Source organism: Carassius auratus, chromosome 29 (genome assembly GCF_003368295.1).
Source record: "Carassius auratus strain Wakin chromosome 29, ASM336829v1, whole genome shotgun sequence".
Classification (NCBI taxonomy): domain Eukaryota; kingdom Metazoa; phylum Chordata; class Actinopteri; order Cypriniformes; family Cyprinidae; genus Carassius; species Carassius auratus.
Window position 1 is genome coordinate 4,328,540 of NC_039271.1, and position 17,166 is coordinate 4,345,705.

The 17,166-nt window shown below is 36.2% G+C and overlaps 2 protein-coding genes and 1 non-coding gene across 6 annotated transcripts in view; all 3 read left to right on the top strand.

The window, feature by feature from the left end:
• LOC113048471 (B-cell receptor CD22-like) overlaps positions 1-17,166 on the top strand; it is a 1,131,192-nt gene that overhangs the window by 22,257 nt on the left and 1,091,769 nt on the right. The gene's annotated exons all lie outside the window — the stretch shown is intronic.
• trnam-cau (transfer RNA methionine (anticodon CAU)) lies at positions 4,403-4,474 on the top strand. Its single transcript has one exon. It is a non-coding gene; the product is annotated as a tRNA-Met (tRNA).
• The window catches only part of LOC113048472 (epidermal growth factor receptor kinase substrate 8-like), a 28,005-nt gene continuing 16,755 nt past the window's right edge, over positions 5,917-17,166 (top strand). For both annotated transcript variants that reach the window (XM_026210296.1, XM_026210297.1), the window contains exon 1: positions 5,917-6,005. The gene's annotated coding sequence lies outside the window, so the exon portion shown is untranslated. The remainder of the gene's footprint in view (positions 6,006-17,166) is intronic.

Consider the following 17,166-nt stretch of genomic DNA (forward strand, 5'->3'; position numbering starts at 1 on the left):
TCCACAGATCCACCGTGGCTCCGTATTTCTTCTGGTGGTCTTTCCTCAGCACGGCTCGCTCGTACATGTCGGGATGCTGAAAACACACAGCGAGAGATCAGCGAGGACACGATTATAGAACCAGCTTCACTGACGAGATGTGCATGACAATCGTATTCGATTAATCGCGCTGCCCTAACGTTTCCCATCATCCTCCGCTCACCAGATACTCCTCCGTGCCGTAGAGCGACACGAACTGCTCGTCGTCCTCCAGCTCACGCGCGGCTCCGAAGTCGGTCAGTTTGTAGACGGATCGTCCGTCTTCTCCGATCACACGCATGATGTTCCCAGGCTTGATGTCTCGATGGACGATCCCGTACTCTCTCAGATGATTCATTCCGGCCACTGTCACAAACATCAGCACTGAGAAACTCGCAAAAAATAAAGCTATACATTCACACAGAACATGTATTTGTGTCCAAAAACATGATTTTTTTAAGCATGGAGAAGAACACCTCTGCTATGTTTGCGTTGAATAAAACGGTTGCCATGCCAACTTGCTACCGTAAACAAATCTTGCAACACTTGCTCCGCCTCCAAGCTCTTCTGATTGGTCCAATGTTTTGGAACTGACTTTGATTGAATTTAATTATATTAACTTGACACAGCATCTTAAAAAACACGACACTCGTGAGAAGCTGCGAGAGACGTGAAACGTAAATGCAGTGGACGTACCACATCCGTCTAGCACATTTACAAAGAAAAACAACGGAAAAAGTAGCATGTGTAAAAAGAAAACGCGAAACACTGATAAGGAATGCATTAAAAAAAAATATATTCGCATTGTATAATGCCTTCTCTGCCATGTTGCTATCAAATTAAACAGGTGCCATGCCAACTTGTTATTGTAAACAAAAAGCCTGCAACACTTGCTCCGCCTCCAGCTCTTCTGATTGGTCCACGTGTAAAAAACACCAAAACATTGTTCAGGAATGGATTTTAAAAAAAATAAAATATTCGCATTGCATAATGCAAAATGCTTTCTGTTTGAACGGCCCCTAAAGAACCTTTTTCTGCTAAATACACCAATCTAGAACTTACCGACATCCTGCAGAACGATGAGGAACTCGTCCTCCGGGAGTCCGTAAGCGTTCGTCGGTTCCTCGAGAACCGTGTAGAGGCTTCCGCACGGACAGTACTCCATCACCAACACCTTGTGACGCGTGTTCGACTGACACACAACATAAACATTCAACAAATGATCATCATATTTCTGAATGACAAGAACACACAACAACAGGGACCTCTGATGTTCGTAGTTCGGAGAAAACAGGTATTACAGGTACGTATTTGTGAAAGTAAAACAGCATCAACATTTCAGCAAAAAACAGTCATGAAACAATAGAAACTAAACTGATATATTTAGATTTAGTCATTTATCAGATGCTTTTATCCAAAGCGACTTACAAATGAGGACAATGGGAGCAATCAATTGTAGTATTAAAACTACTATCAGATCCAAACCTAAAAGCTGAAACTGTATAAATACCAAATTGATAAATGCATACAACAATATGTAAAAACTTAACATTTAAATGAAAAAATTAAAAATAAAACAATATTAAAGAACAAAAAGGTTAAAGAGTTTCAAACATAGGTATAAAAGCCTAAAATGTATATGGGAAACAAAAAATATTCTGATATTATTTGTATATGAGCTGAAAGGTTTTTTTTTAGAGAAACAATTCACCTGTTTCTTCATCACGTTGTAGAAAAGTAGCATTGCATCAGTGTCTCAGCAATGTATGCTCTGTAGTGAATGGGTGCCGTCAGATATGCTAATTTAATGTCTACAATACATAAAGTCCATAATCCATAATAACACTTCCTCCAGTGAAAAGTGCATCTCCTTTTGTTCTCTCACAGATTTATTTAGAGCTGTTTAAACACTGCTTGATCTGTGCAGATTTCTCTCCTGATTCAGACCAGATCACTTTTTCAGCATTATTACATCCATGGCCTTGTATTTTAACTAAAAAAAACATCTTAATGCTGGATTTTGTTTCAGATGTTAACTGATGGGACAGGAGTGGCTGTGGATTATTGAAGATGTTTTTATCAGCTCTCGTTCTGACGGCACCCCATTCGCTACAGAGCATCCATTGCTGAGACACTGATGCATTTCTCCAAATCTGACGAAGAAACTAACTCTCAGATAGCCATTTCCATTTCTGGAGAAAACTATTATTTTATATGAACTACATTTGACACAAACTGCTGCTAAAATAAGATCGTTTTAAGACTGCGTCGGTCTCACCTCCTCTTCAACGGCGAAGAGCTTCACGATGTTTTTGTGGTTGAGTTTCTTCAGCACCTCGAACTCCCTCATCTGGACGTCCAGCGGACGCAGGAAGCTCAGGTTATTAAACACTTTGACCGCATAGAGATCGCCGGTTTTCTACAGACAGATTTTTAATGACGTTACATCTCTCAGAATAAGTGAACGAATCAATCAAAAGATTCACCGAATCAAAATCCACCTGAGAGAGCTCCTGACTGTGGGACAATGTAGCTGTTTACAACACAAAGTAAATGAAGTATAGACAGTGTCATATCAACATAAACACTTGGATACCTTGTGTCTACCGCGGTAAACGTTGGCTGTGGCTCCCTGACCCAGCAGGTCATTCATCATCCACAGATAGTTCGCTTGTACTCTGCATGATGACTGTAAAGATTCACCTGGAAACACATTAGATACATTACATATTCATGAGGAGCAGGTGCATTCAATACACAAACAACAGCATCAACACTGGCAATCGTACCACAGAAGAACTTCCCCATTTGTGTCACAAAAGCAGTCATAAGCAGCACAGGTATATTTGTAGCAGTAGACAATAATACATTGTATCAAATTATCAATTTTATTTAATGCCAAAAATCATTAGGACATTAAGTAAAGATTCATGTTCTATGATTCTTGAATCTATGAAGATATTTCGTAAATGTCCTACAAATATATATATATATTTTTATTAATAATATGCATTGCTAAGAATTCATTTGAACATCTTTAAGTTTTGTTTTATTTTATTTTTTGAGAACGTGTAAACAACAATACAGAAGAAAAAACAGGCATCAAAAACAGAAACTCCAAAGATGATTAAGCAAAAATAATAAATAAATAAATAAAATAAAGAGAGAGAGAGACGGGATATTGTGAAATCAGCTGCGGGATTGTTTCGCCGTGACGTCACACACACGCGGGAATTTCCCGCGTCAGCGCGTGATCGTTTCAGCCTGTTTTTGCGTGAAATTAGAATAAAATCACTTTAAAGAGACATAAAAGCAGAAGCGAGAACGAATCGTGTGGGTCGGATCATCTTAGATGGGTGTTTTACGACATCGAAACCGCGTGAAACTAAAAGTAACGTTCCATTAAATATCTGACAGAATAAAGCGGTTGGTTATCGTGGTCTTAAGAAATTATAAAGAAACAGACGAATATCCATAACTTTACATGCGCCTTTTTATCCTATATGATAAATAAATAATACACTTCGATCAAAACATTGGCATTGGTACGTCAAACATTAGATTAATAATGTAAACACAGCGATAATATATTACTAATATGAATTAGATGACACGAGCGCTGTATGAGGATTATACGATGTATTTTATGCTAGTATTTGATGTTTATTTTCTCACCCCGAGAGCATGAAAGTCTCTTCCGTTTCCCGTGTTTTCATCACATGGAGACGCCGAGGGACGCAGGCTGTGTGCGCAATCCCCGAACTAGCGTACTAGAGTGCTACTATACTAGTGTACTACTTCTGCAAGTATCGATGCTGTGAGCGTATGCGGTTGTTTTGTTTGTTTGTTTTTTGGTGCGCAGAAAGTAAAATATTAATAGCTCACAACGTTTATCGTTTCGTTTATAGTTTTAAGTATTATTTTAATTAAAGTATATACAGTGCGTACTGTCCGCTAAGTAGTATGTAAGTGTTCCATTGCGAACACATCCTCTTATGCAACCGTAAACATCATAGTAGAGGAGAACAAAAAATATTTATTTTTTTATTCTCTCTCTTTATTTATGTATTTATTTTATTAATTTTATTACAGCAGCAGATGATGTTTTCACAGACATGTTATTTTCCAAGGGTTTTGTGGCGTGCCCGATATTTTTGTGCATCTTTAGAGGAGAGGAGGCTCAATTAGCAGAAGTGAACTCCAATGAATATTTAAAGACGTATAAATATAAATACATAATGAAAATGTGATATGGGGCTACCATTATAAGTAATATCATCGTCATTCTTATAGTGGCTGCGTCATCTGAAAGCTACACGTGTTTTTGTATTGGAGGCGTCTTGTGTTTATATATAGTGAAGTTCCGATCCAAAGTAGCGCGAGTAGCAGAGTGGCGCAGCGGAAGCGTGCTGGGCCCATAACCCAGAGGTCGATGGATCGAAACCATCCTCTGCTAGCCTTTTTTTTTCATATTTGCTTTATTACAGTGCTGACATCTCAACATAAAAGAATGGCACGTATGTTAGTGAAAGAAACTACGAGCTAGGATTTTACTAAAGCAACAGAATTCATAGTTACAGTGAATATTATTACTATTATTCGGTTATTATTGTGTTGTTATATTGTTTTAGTTTCGCTTGTTTACTTTTTAATATATATTTTTTATGTTATTTTAAAATATTTATTATGCTGTTATTATTCAATTTTCATCACACCCTTTGCGTAAATTAACCGTGGCTTAATTACTTAACCATCTTTTTTATTCATTTATTTTTTGCCATATTGACTTCAGTTTGTATAAGCACAGTTTTATTGCAAATAATTGCTAATGTAGCTAAATTGTTATTTTGGTTTGGAAAAATTTTGGTTTTATTTGTAGTAAAAAGCATGGTTAATTTTCTTAAGGGACTAGCTTCTGATATGTCCACACTTACACTCAGATTAAGCAAATGTAAATAAGAGAAGGTGTGTAAAGAGAGGAGTGTTATTTACACACACACACAAACACACACACACACACACTAGTTTCCATGTTTTATGGGTTCAGGTGTAATGGGTTCTCTAGTGTAAAAACTGTTTTTTTCTATCCCTGTTATCTAAACACAGGAAACTTTCTGCTGTCTTAGATTCAGATTTATAGCAACAATGTCTCCGAAGCCTAGATTACTGTATTTGTGGGACATTTGCTCCCAGTTACACACACACACACACACACACATAATATGCAACCATTTCCTTTGAAGTGAGCTGATCTTTTGTTTATCAATGATTTACATTTAGGCAGAGCTCATAATTTTTCCAATAAATATTAGCACAAAACAGAATCATCAGAGAAGAACAGCTTTCATGGAGATTAAAGCAGGACTAGTTCAGCGCCACACCTAAGCACACCTTCTGCTTTGTTTGAACTTCCAATAATAAATCGCCTTCATCATCAGACAGTGCTTGAAATAAATATGGTTTCATATTTCCAGCTGGTGATGTGGATGTTTATTCATGTGCAGAACATGTTCCATGAAGATGATTTGTCGTAAATTAATTTCTGATTAGTATTATGCGTTGCTAAGAATTTCATGTGAACAACTTTATTAGTGATTCAATATTTAGATTTGTTGTTGTTGTTGTGTTGTTTGCACCCTCAGATTCCAGATTTTCAAATAGTTGCATCTCGCCCAAAATACTGTCCTTCTAACAAACCATACATCAATGGAAAGATTTTTTATCATAGAGTAATAAATAGACAGAGCTGTCATTAATTCGAATGTCACGTTCACCTGCGCGCTCAGGTGTGATGAGGCGCGCGCGCGCGTGGCGGCGCTGTCGGGTCGCGCGCGGGGTCGGTGAGGCGGAGCGCGCGTCAAACTCAGGCTCGCGCTCTTCATTTGGTCATTTAACGGAAAAACTCAGTGACAGACACCGTTCCCTGCCGAGCCGTGCGTGTTTGTGCTTCTGCCATGCGGTAAACGCGGGAAGAAACACAGAAACAGGTGAGTGTGTGTTTAACGTACACACCACACACACGCGCGCGCGCACTTGTTGTTATAGATCGCGGTTGTTTTTAAATGTACTCTTTCTTTGTAAACACAAAAACAGCTCGTTCGCGGTGTGTTGTAGCTAGCGTGTATTATTTAGTGTGTTGATCACGGTTCCGTTCCGTTCGCTGAATTAACGGCTGCGCGCGGTAAATACTGTCCCGGTTGCCATGGCAGAGCCGGTCACGCGCACGCCGCCTGTAATACTAATGCGCTATTAATGTGTTTAGCCTTCACTAATGCTTTACATTAGTGATCAGATATTATAATTACTTACATCTTTACAATTGTGTTTATATCACTGCTGAGATCAGACTTCACTGATGCATGTGGTAACGTATTATTTGTTACTCATTTAATGTAATGCTTTCTGACTACTTATTTTTTATTAAGCGTTCTTTTTTATCTAACTTGGTTTAAAGTTACCACTAAATGTACCATATTGGTATAAAAATTCATAAGTCATGTGTAAGTCGCTTTGGATAAAAGCGTCAGCTAAATGACAGAATGTAAATGTAAATATATATATATAATAAAAAAAAAAAAACAAAGACAGAGAAAAAATATAATCCAACATCATAAAACGCATTAAACATTATATCAAGGTTTCGCAAACTGGGCTTAATTTAAGAACTGCAGTGGGTTTGTGAGTTGACAGAACGCTAATATTTAATCAAATCATAAAAATATTTGTTTACCTTCATGTCTATGACCAAGAACTGACACCAAAGAACTGTAAACATGCAAATGTATCATCACATTATTGAAATATTAACTTCCCCAGAGATACTTCAGCTAAATATTTTAGGTTTGAAGGACAAAAACGTTTGGCAATCACTTCATTACATCAACAAACATTAACAAAAATGAATCCAGGCATGACATATATATACCCAAAGTCTTCCAGGTTTTAAATATTTTGTCTAAAACGCTCTCTGGATATGATGACAGCTATAGCTATTGTTTCATACACAGTCTAATTGCTTTTATAAATACACATTTAAGACGAATTCAGGGGGAATCAGTAAATTAAGAGTAACTAAATGCCACTGTGAGAACAACATGTAATCACATGCTCCATAAAAAGTCATTGTAATCTGATTCTAAGCATTTTTTAAGTCCTTCTTTAATGCATGAGTGCTGTCGATGATTTAGCACTTGCTCTGTAGTTCAGAGAAGCTCTTATCTGAGACGGTTCTGTGTAGGGAAGTAAATGGTTAACGGCATTGAGACAGAGCCGCTCTCTCCAGTGAGTTTCAGTTATTGCTGCTATGAGCGGAGCAGGTCCCAGTGCTACGGGTTAAATATGGAGCCCTGTTACATAAGCGCTAATATTTCCACTAATTGAATTGAGTCGTGGTGCTGAGACGTGTTACAGGGTTTAAGGGTTTCTCTAGAGGAGCTTTAACCTGAACGTGAGCTTTCTAACAGGATTGATGAGATGCTCTTCACTAATATCTGAAGCGTTGGGAAACGATTTCAAAGAATGCAATACAATATTGTGTGTTACTCCCTAAAACAAGTTTGTTTTCAATCTAAAAAGTTATATTTTTGATAAAAGCCCTTTTAAAACAAACGTTAAATAAATATACATGCTGAAGGACCGCATGAAGAATAGGATACTTTTTCTATATTCATATAAAATTATTTTTTCTTATTAGCATGGTTAAACTGGACTATTGAAGTTAGCATCACTAATTAAATGGGATTAAATACACGTGTTGTTTAATTGCATCATATTCTGAGTACACATTCCATTGTTTTTATTAATTACGCCGAGATTTAGTCTAGACTACAGTAACGACATCACACACTCACTCCTGATTTCTGTCACCGTGGCAACACTAGAACTGTCAGTCAAGACATGGAAACAAAGTAACTGTTTGAAAAAGTAACTGTAGATTTCAAAGCACTGTGTACTGCATTATAACCAACAGTGTTATGTTAAGACTTGTGCTCCATCATGTTAAAGACAGCAGCTGCGTCTGGGACCATGTGAAACCTCCTCTGGCCCCAGGCCTGGGATTCAGGAGTATTTCTGGATGTTCTCAGCGTTTGTTTTTTGACGTCAGCTGTTTGTTTGGCAGCTCGTTGTGAAGTCATTATGGCGTTTTGTCTCTGCGAGAGAATCTCAGTCGACTGAAACCGAGCTCATAGGTTTGTTGTCACTCAGATTTTTCACTATTGGGTGTTTGGCACATTCACGGAGCTTGTTTGGTGGAGGCTGGAGTCTCTGGAGGATTTCTGCTGTTCTGTGTTGTTCTGCAGTCTTTGTTGGGAGAATTTAGTTTTACTCAATTCCTCTAAACTCTTCAAAATAAAGGGTTTTGCCAACCATTTTGGCTCCAAAGAACCTTACAGTAATACATTCCAGAACTATTATCTAACATTTTAAGACCCTTCAAGTATATTTTGATCTGCCAGATTCTGCCAATGAGAACATCTTAACTTCTCTTATAATGAGAAGTGTTTTCCGTTCCAATGCGCTACTTCTCTGTAGTTTTTCTATGTAAATGCGTGCTAGAGGAATGTGGATAATATCTAGAATATTTCACATCTTGCATCTTTTACAGCTAAAAGATTTAAAAGTTAAACGATTTTTACACGCAGCGCTGCTCATCAGTGTCAGTTCCAGAGCAGTGGACCAATCAGAAGAGTGCGGAGGCGGAGCAAACGTTGCCTGCTTTTGTTTACAGTAGGTTTACTTTACGGCAACATGGTGGAGGAGGCGTTCTGCGCTTTTAAAAAAAAAAAAAAAACCCTCCTGAGCTCAGTGTCTTGTGTTTTTAAGCCCTCAAGTGATGTGCTGATTTTAGAAACTGCAGTATGCGTCGTCTCATTGAGTTTTAAGACGACACGCTCCTGTATTAGAGCGAAATATGCCTGAATTGAGCGAGTTTCGTCCTGCCTTATCTACAGAGTCATTACGTCCTTTATTGTCCTCCTTTCATAGCACAGCTGCTCCTGTGACGACCTCAGAGCACAATGACCTCTGATTCTCTGACTTCCTTCAAGCGAGCGACAATCAGAGCAGAAGTGTCTGAGATACACACGCAGGCTGTGTTTGACAAACAGGTTTCCTAATGAGATAACCAGACTCATTAACTGATCACTCTGCTCTCTATCAGAAGGACAGCAAAACAAACGAGATGTTCAGAGTTCAGAGTTCGTCATGTGAGCGCGTCTCGGCTGTGTGTTCAGGGTGAAATGACCTTCTGATGTTGTGCTGTAACTCTGTGTTCTTTTCTGTCTTTACTATCTCTCTCTCACACACACACACACACACTTACACCCACTCTCTCTCTCTCTCTCTCTCACACACACACACACACGCTCACGTCACAGTCATTCAAAATTTTTAATTTTTTTTAAAGAAGTTTATCTGATCAAAAGTTGTGAAAATACAGTTAAATTGTGAAATATTATTACAGTTTAAAAACTGTTTTCCATTTTAATAAACTTCAAAATATAATTTAATTATGTGATTCAAAGTTGAATTTTATCAGCCATTACTCCAGTGTTCAAGGTCACATGATTCTTCATAAATCACTTCATAGTCAGTTTAAATAGAAAAAAATTATATTTCACAACATTAAAAGTTATTGATCAAATAAATGTAGCGTTGACGAGCAGAAGAGACTTTAAAAACATTAAAAATCATACTGACCCCAAACTTTTGAACGGCAGTGTACAGTGTTCTCTCTCTCTCTCTCTCACACACACACACACACACATACACACACACGCAGTGAGAACTGGATCATATCCTCAGAGTAACAGCTCATTTCACACTCAGTACAGTACAGACTGTCTCTGATGAGTTATAAAGGATCAAATGTGCTTTACTGTCTCCTTATTCACCACAGCCTCCAATCACGACCATGTGTGTGTGTGTGTGTGTGTGTGTGTTCAGTCACTGGTTAATTAGGGATCACAGTTCTTTCAAAACAACAGGAGGAGGGTTGTTTGTGTGTGTGTTTTCATCACTACAGAGTGGAGACAGAATTGTTACCATACGTTCCTAGATATCTGAAAAAAATCTATTATATATATATATAAAATACAGTGGCATCTTTAATAGACTAATGCACAAATCAGATGTTTTCAGATCAGCTAGTGTATTTATATATATATATATATATAAATCATGGCCAATTTATTGCTTTATATTTGCTTGCACTGTATGTTTCAAAGCTATATTTACTTTAATTCTTAACAATAATTAATTAATTATTAATATATTGATTAATTATTCAACAGAATTATAAAAAAGTAGCCTGCTTATGTAATTTAATAAAAATGCACACACATGTTTTATATAATCGTGATGCATCGTGATTTTATATTGAATTGAATCGTTGACATGATGATCGTAATCTAACTGAATCGTGCTGATTCACACTCCCAGTAAATATCAGTAGCTCTAATCTGATAAATGTGACTATATCATATGAAGATATTACAAACATTAATATCATGAATTTCTGTAAAGCTGCTCTGAAACTGTGTGTATTGTAAATAAATAAAATTTTAAATTTAATTTAAAATTAAAGTCCACGTAAAAAGTGTCGGGGGTGTATTTGTAGCAATAGACAACAAAACATTGTATGGGTCAAAATTATACTTTTTTTATGACAAAAATCATTAGGATATTAAGTAAAGGTCATGTTCCATGAAGATATTTCCTACCGTAAATATATTAAAACTGAATTTTTGATTAGTAATATGCATTGCTAAGAACTTCATTTGAACAACTTTAAAGATGATTTTCTCAATATTTAGATTTTTTCGCTCCCTCAGATTCCAGATTCTCTAATATTGTCCTCATAACAAACCTCACATCAATGGAAAGATGATTTTAAGCTTTCAGATGTTGTTGCTGTGGTGTCGTCACACAGCTTCTGTTTGATCAGGTTGTGTGTGTGTGTGTGTGTGGTCACTGGACACACACTGTAAGAGCGTCATGTGACACGTGCGAGGCGTGACCTCGGGCGAAGGGTGCGGCCGGATCGGGTTCCTGGAGGTCACAGAGGTCAAGAAGGTTCTGGTTCCACCTGCTCCTGTTTCTCTGCTGCGCGTCGCACCTGTTCCATCTCTACATTCATTTATTTACTCATTCATTTCTTTGAGGTTTAGTGGATAGAGAAGTACATGTGGAAATAAGACTCGTTAATCATCAGCATCAGCTCATCAGTAAAACCTCGATCAGTGACTTCCTCATGACCTCCAGAGATAAGCTCACGCCTCACATTCCAGTCTTATTTTAGGATCAATAAAAAAATTTTTTTTGCTAATATTAAAAAAAAATTTTTTTCGTTTTCACTAATTTTGTTCAACTTATAGGTTTTTTGTTGTCAATAAATGTGTAGTTTTACTTAGTTAAAATTGTATTTATTTTAGTTTATTTTAAAGTTATTAAAGTTATTTTAGTACTTAAACTTACATTAAATGAAAATAAGAAATTAAAAAAAAAATTTTTTTAAAGAATATATAATAAATTAAGTTTGTTATATATTACATAATAAAATATGTAGTAAAATAATACAATAAATGTCCTTTCCTGGAAGAAGTTCCTGTGGTTCCTTGACCTCCAGCTGTAGGTGGAATGAGCTAATTAAACATTAAACTAACAAACAAAGGTTGTTTTCCGCTGTTAAGTGCTAAAGTTAAACGATTCAATTGACGACAGAAGAATCTGCTGCAGAACCGAACAGATAATGAAGCCTCAAGCTGATGATGTCATGGAGCACCCATGTCTGGGTGGAGCGGAAACCAGGAAGTAGAGCATCCAGTGTAAACACAGAGCAGATGACCTTTGACCTTCTAAAGTGTGTGTGTGTGTGTTTCCACGTCAGTTGTCATGTTGAACATGTGATTATAGTTCACTGAGTCATTTGACTCTAATCAGTGATTTTGTGCTGGACGGTCTAATAGTTTCTATCAGAAGTGTTCATGTTATATCAGAGCGGCATGATCTTCATAAATCTAGTCTTTTCCTTAATCTTTGGACAGACAGAGGATTTCATTGTAGCTTATACAAGAGTTCAGTAAAGCCACTGAATCACGTTGTTACACCAGTTGAGTGAGTCAGTGATTCAACAGTTCAATCGAGTGACTGTGAATCACTTGAATCATTTATGCAACCGATTCATTTAAAAATACTTTGAGCGAGTCATTGAATAATTCATTTAATCGATTCATTCAAAAACACTGAAATGAAACACTTTGCTGTACTTTCAGAAAGTCATTGATTCATTATTTAAACAGTTCATTTTAATGCTTTTTAATGCTGATTCATTTAAGAATGAATCGAGTCTCTTTGAGAAAGTAATTTGAATCATTCATTCATTCAACTGATTTGTTCAGATAAACTGATGCATTGAGGAATGAATGTCTTTGGTTCATTAGTTGTAATCGATTCTCTCAAACACGCTGATTTACTAAGATATTAGTCATTAATTCATTTATTCAACTGTTCAGAAACATTGATTTGTCTTTATGAATGAGTCATTTGAATCATTCATGCAATGATTCCTTTAGGAATCACGAAACGAAACAAATTCACCGAGTCGTTGAATCATTCATTCAACCAAAGATATATTTTCAACAGATCGTTTCAGTCTGATCTCAATAGTTTGAGCGTCTTTCAAACAGGCTGTTATTGAAGGATGAGCCGTTCAAGACTATATCTGACCTCACTTTAGTTTATGACTGACTATATTAAGATAATGTAATGGTTAGGAACCCTATCATTAGCCTGCGAGAAAATAATAAATAAAAGAGAGGGAAACGTTGATGATACGGCCGTCATGTGTGTGTTTGGTTGCTCCAGCGCTGATTGATTGCTGGGTGTTTCTGGGACGCTTCTATTCTGAGTCTTAATTACTGGCTTCAGTATTTCTCCAGCGCTGGAGAAGCAGTGATTTCAGATGAATGCTGAATGCATGTAGATCAGCCGTCTCGTCTCGCCTCGTCTCCTCTGTGAGCAGATTGTAAATGAAGTCCAAACAGAGGAAAGTTTCACGCTTCTCCTCACAATCCCACTGAATTTAAAGTGCTTCCTACACAGACAAACTACTATTTACATACTGTAGTTGTCATGAAATACAGAATAAGATGTGGTTTTGATTCAGAGTGACCTGTGACGTGAGAGATTCACCAGTTGATGTGTCTCAGTTTGAACCATATGTGAAGACTACATTTTTTTGGACACCTTTGACCTCATATTACATATTACTATTAGGAATTTTTCATATGTTCATATGTTACCTGTGTTGTATTCACAGGCCTTATAAAGATCTTTATATAGCTGTGTTTAATAGGATCAGGACAGGTTTGTGATGTCAGCGCTGAGGATTCTGGGTAGACACAGGCCATGAGACACAGAGAAGAGCTAACAGGATTAAAGAGGAATAATGTGCAGCGTATGGATTCACAGAAACACAGTGGAGAGATACTGGGCTTCATTATCGCTACAATAATAATAAAAAATAATAGAAAATACAATAATAATATAAATAAAGTAAAATAAAATAATTATATAAATAAATAAAATAATACAAAATATAAATCAGATGACAAATAAAAAAAATATATATAAATAAATAAAATAAAATATATAAATGAAATGACAAAAAATATAAATAAATAAATAAAATTATAAAATATAAATGAAATGACAAATAAAATAATACAAGTAATATAAATAAAATAATAAAAAATATAAATGAAATGACAAATTAAATATATAAAAAATATAATTGAAAATATAAATCAAATGACAAATAATATAAATAAATAAAAAACATAAAATTATAAAAGTTATAAATAGAATAATAAAAATATAAATTAAATGACAAATAAAATAATACAAGTAATATAAATAAAATAATAAAAAATATAAATGAAATGACAAATTAAATATATAAAAAATATAATTGGAAATATAAATCAAATGACAAATAATATAAATAAATAAAAAACATAAAATTATAAAAGTTATAAATAAAATAATAAAAATATAAATACATAAATTGATTTAAAAATAATTGAAAAATAAATAAAATTATACAAAAATAAATAAGTTAATAAATAAATAAATGCAATTATGTTGTTGTGGTTAAGATCCAAATGTAAAACCACTTGTATGAAGGTAAAAAAAAGCCTGTTTGTGATGTAAAACAATGGCAAGTCCTGATTTAGAAAATCTTTAACAAACGGACCTGATTTGACAAAGATTGATGCTTTTATATTAACCTGCAGAACTTCTAATGATTCAGCAGACTGCATTAGACTCCAGCAGATTTATGTTATGATTGTGTAAAAACTGAAGAGGTTTTCCAGAATCTGCGTGTCCCAGCATCCTTTGCGCTGGAGTGGATAATCACAGACCTGTGTGAGTTTGTAAAGCTCCTCACAAATCCTCTTAAAGATTCCACAGTGAGAAGAAGCGGCACATCGTGGAGGCTGTGAACAGGTACGAGTCGAGAGAGAGTTTGTTCTGTGATTCACACAGGTGTGCCATGATTCCTCAGTCAGTGTTTGTTTGATGTGGCTCGTGTCGATCGGTTTCAGACGTGATGCTGATGCGGGAGCAGAAACCTGTCTGAATGCTTCGTTTGATGTGTTTCAGTCGAACAGAAGTGATTCATGTTTGATGTGAATCATCTGATGACAGTATTGATGATAGAAGTGTCACCAAGGCTGTGTTTATACGATCAAAAATACAGTAAAAATTTTAAAATATTATTACAATTTAAAACACTGTTTTCTATATGAATATCTGCTAAACTATAATTTATTTCTGTGATCAAAGGTGACTTTTAAGCAGCACATGATTCTTCAGAAATCATTTGTATATGCTGATTTGCTGCATCAGTGTTGATCATTTTCGTGGAAACTTGATACATTTGTATTTTTCAGGATTCACAGATGAATAGAACGTTCAGAAGAACAACATTTATATTTGTAACAACATTTGTATTCGCTCCTTGAGGAATAAAACTACAGTAAAATCCACATTTTTGAACGATTTCCGCTTACATATTGAGTGTTATCAACATTGATAACATTGTTTTTTGTTCTTGTTGTTCTTATAACGTTGGATCGTAATGCTTCCAGTCTTTTGGCCGGCGGGGGACTGGATGTAAAGCTGTAACTCAGGGTTTGTAGTGGAACACACTCCAGTCGTCTGACCCACAAACAGTCTGTGATCTGATCAATCATTCATACGGTCAGCAGCTGCTGGACACCATCTGTGTGTGTGTGTGTGTGTGTTACTCAATCGGCCAGATTAACCTGCTAACGGCCCACACGGGGTTAATTATAGACGTATGTGCGGAGAGGAGTGTCTGATCATTCATCATCTCTGAGTTCGATGCACTAAACGAGGCTTTAACAGCAGCACCGATGTGACGCGGAGCCTGAGCTCAGAGGAGAAATAAACCACACAGAAGCTGCTTCCCAAGTTACAAAATCAGATTCACCGATTCAGATTCACTTCTGGTGAGAAAGGGCCCTGACAGCTGACAAAGAGCCCAGCTCGGGTGACAAATAGTAACGTAATGCATTTACTTCTTAGGGAGCGCAATATTGTAATACATTACTTTTAAAAGTAACGTTCCTCAACTCTGAAAAACAGAATGTTACAATGAAGTTCAAAGTACTCCGGTTTGGTTACTTAAGCCGCGTTTCCACCGCAGGAACTTTACCCAGGAACTAGGGACTTGGTCCGGTACTTGGTGTGTTTCCACCGCAGGAACCAGGAACTAAATAAAAGTTCCGGGTAAAAAAATGCCCCCCAGAAAGTCCCTGCTGGCGAGGTGGTACTTTTTTAAAGTTCCGGAACTTTCGGGGGCAGGACTTTGGCGCTAAACATCCTGATTGGTTGAGTTCACGCAGCATTGGTTGAGTTCAACCACCATTTATTCGGATCATTTTCAAAATATTACTGTTATTGTGTCATGAAATGTAATTTTAAAAGTATTTCAGGCGAGAATGTAGTTGTTTAAAACTCAAATCTGTGGTTTATTTATAAAGACAGCGCCTATTTAAAAATGTGTTTCGCCGATCTCTTCGACGGTCAGCTCCACGCAGTGATCATCTATCCGCCGAGAAGCAGCCTCTCCTGGGATAGACCTTCTGATGTGTGCCGCTGGCTCTGATGTGTCTTTAGTGGTTAAACATAAAATATAATTCTGCTGCGGGGTAAATCTAACCGGTTTTCTTTGGTCTGTATTCAATTTATCTATATGTTAAAATGAAAATAAAAAGGCAAATTTATATAATATTTTGTTTCATTGTAATGGCTGCATATACACATATCCCTGAACTAAGTACATTTCTGGAGCTGTAATTATGTTTAATTGAAAACCAAAGGAGGCAGTGATATTTGATATCCTATTTCGTTTTATTGTAAATATACAGAGAGGGAAAATTGCAGTAGCCAAGACGAGCTGACTGAAGTTATCAAGTATCATATATATATATATATATATATATAGTATATAGTTACGCTGCTGTTTATAGATTTACCGGACTTGCGTCGTCGCGGACATCACACTCCCGAGACGAATGCACGAAGTCAGAACTAACTACCGATGATGCACGTCCAAAATCAGCGTACCTTTTTTTTTTTTTTATCAGCGGTACTTTGTATTGAGAGAAGAGTGCAGACCTACGTCACCAGTCTATTTGCCTAATCTACCCGGTACTTTACACCGCGGTGGAAACGCAGAAAGCAACAGGTCTGAGGGGAAAAAAGTTCCTGGGAAAAAAAGTTCCTGGTACAAATATTCCGGGTAATTTCGGTGGAAACGCGGCATTAGGCTGCTCCAAAAAGTGTTTCATTACTTATTAATTACTCAAAATGCTCCTGATTACTAATTGAGGACAGCTTCACCCAATTAATTATTAATTAGTTTAGTTTTATCATTTATAATTTGAATACATTTGAATGTCTGTTATGAACTGGCTGTACATGTTTTTGTTATGAGATATCAGTACCACTGTTATTTTATTAATAAAAAGGTTAGACTTTAAATGTTGATGTTTAATCCACTTTTGTATCGCGTATTAATGTTCTTCAGTCTATACACAGTATTTAGTTTAATTACAT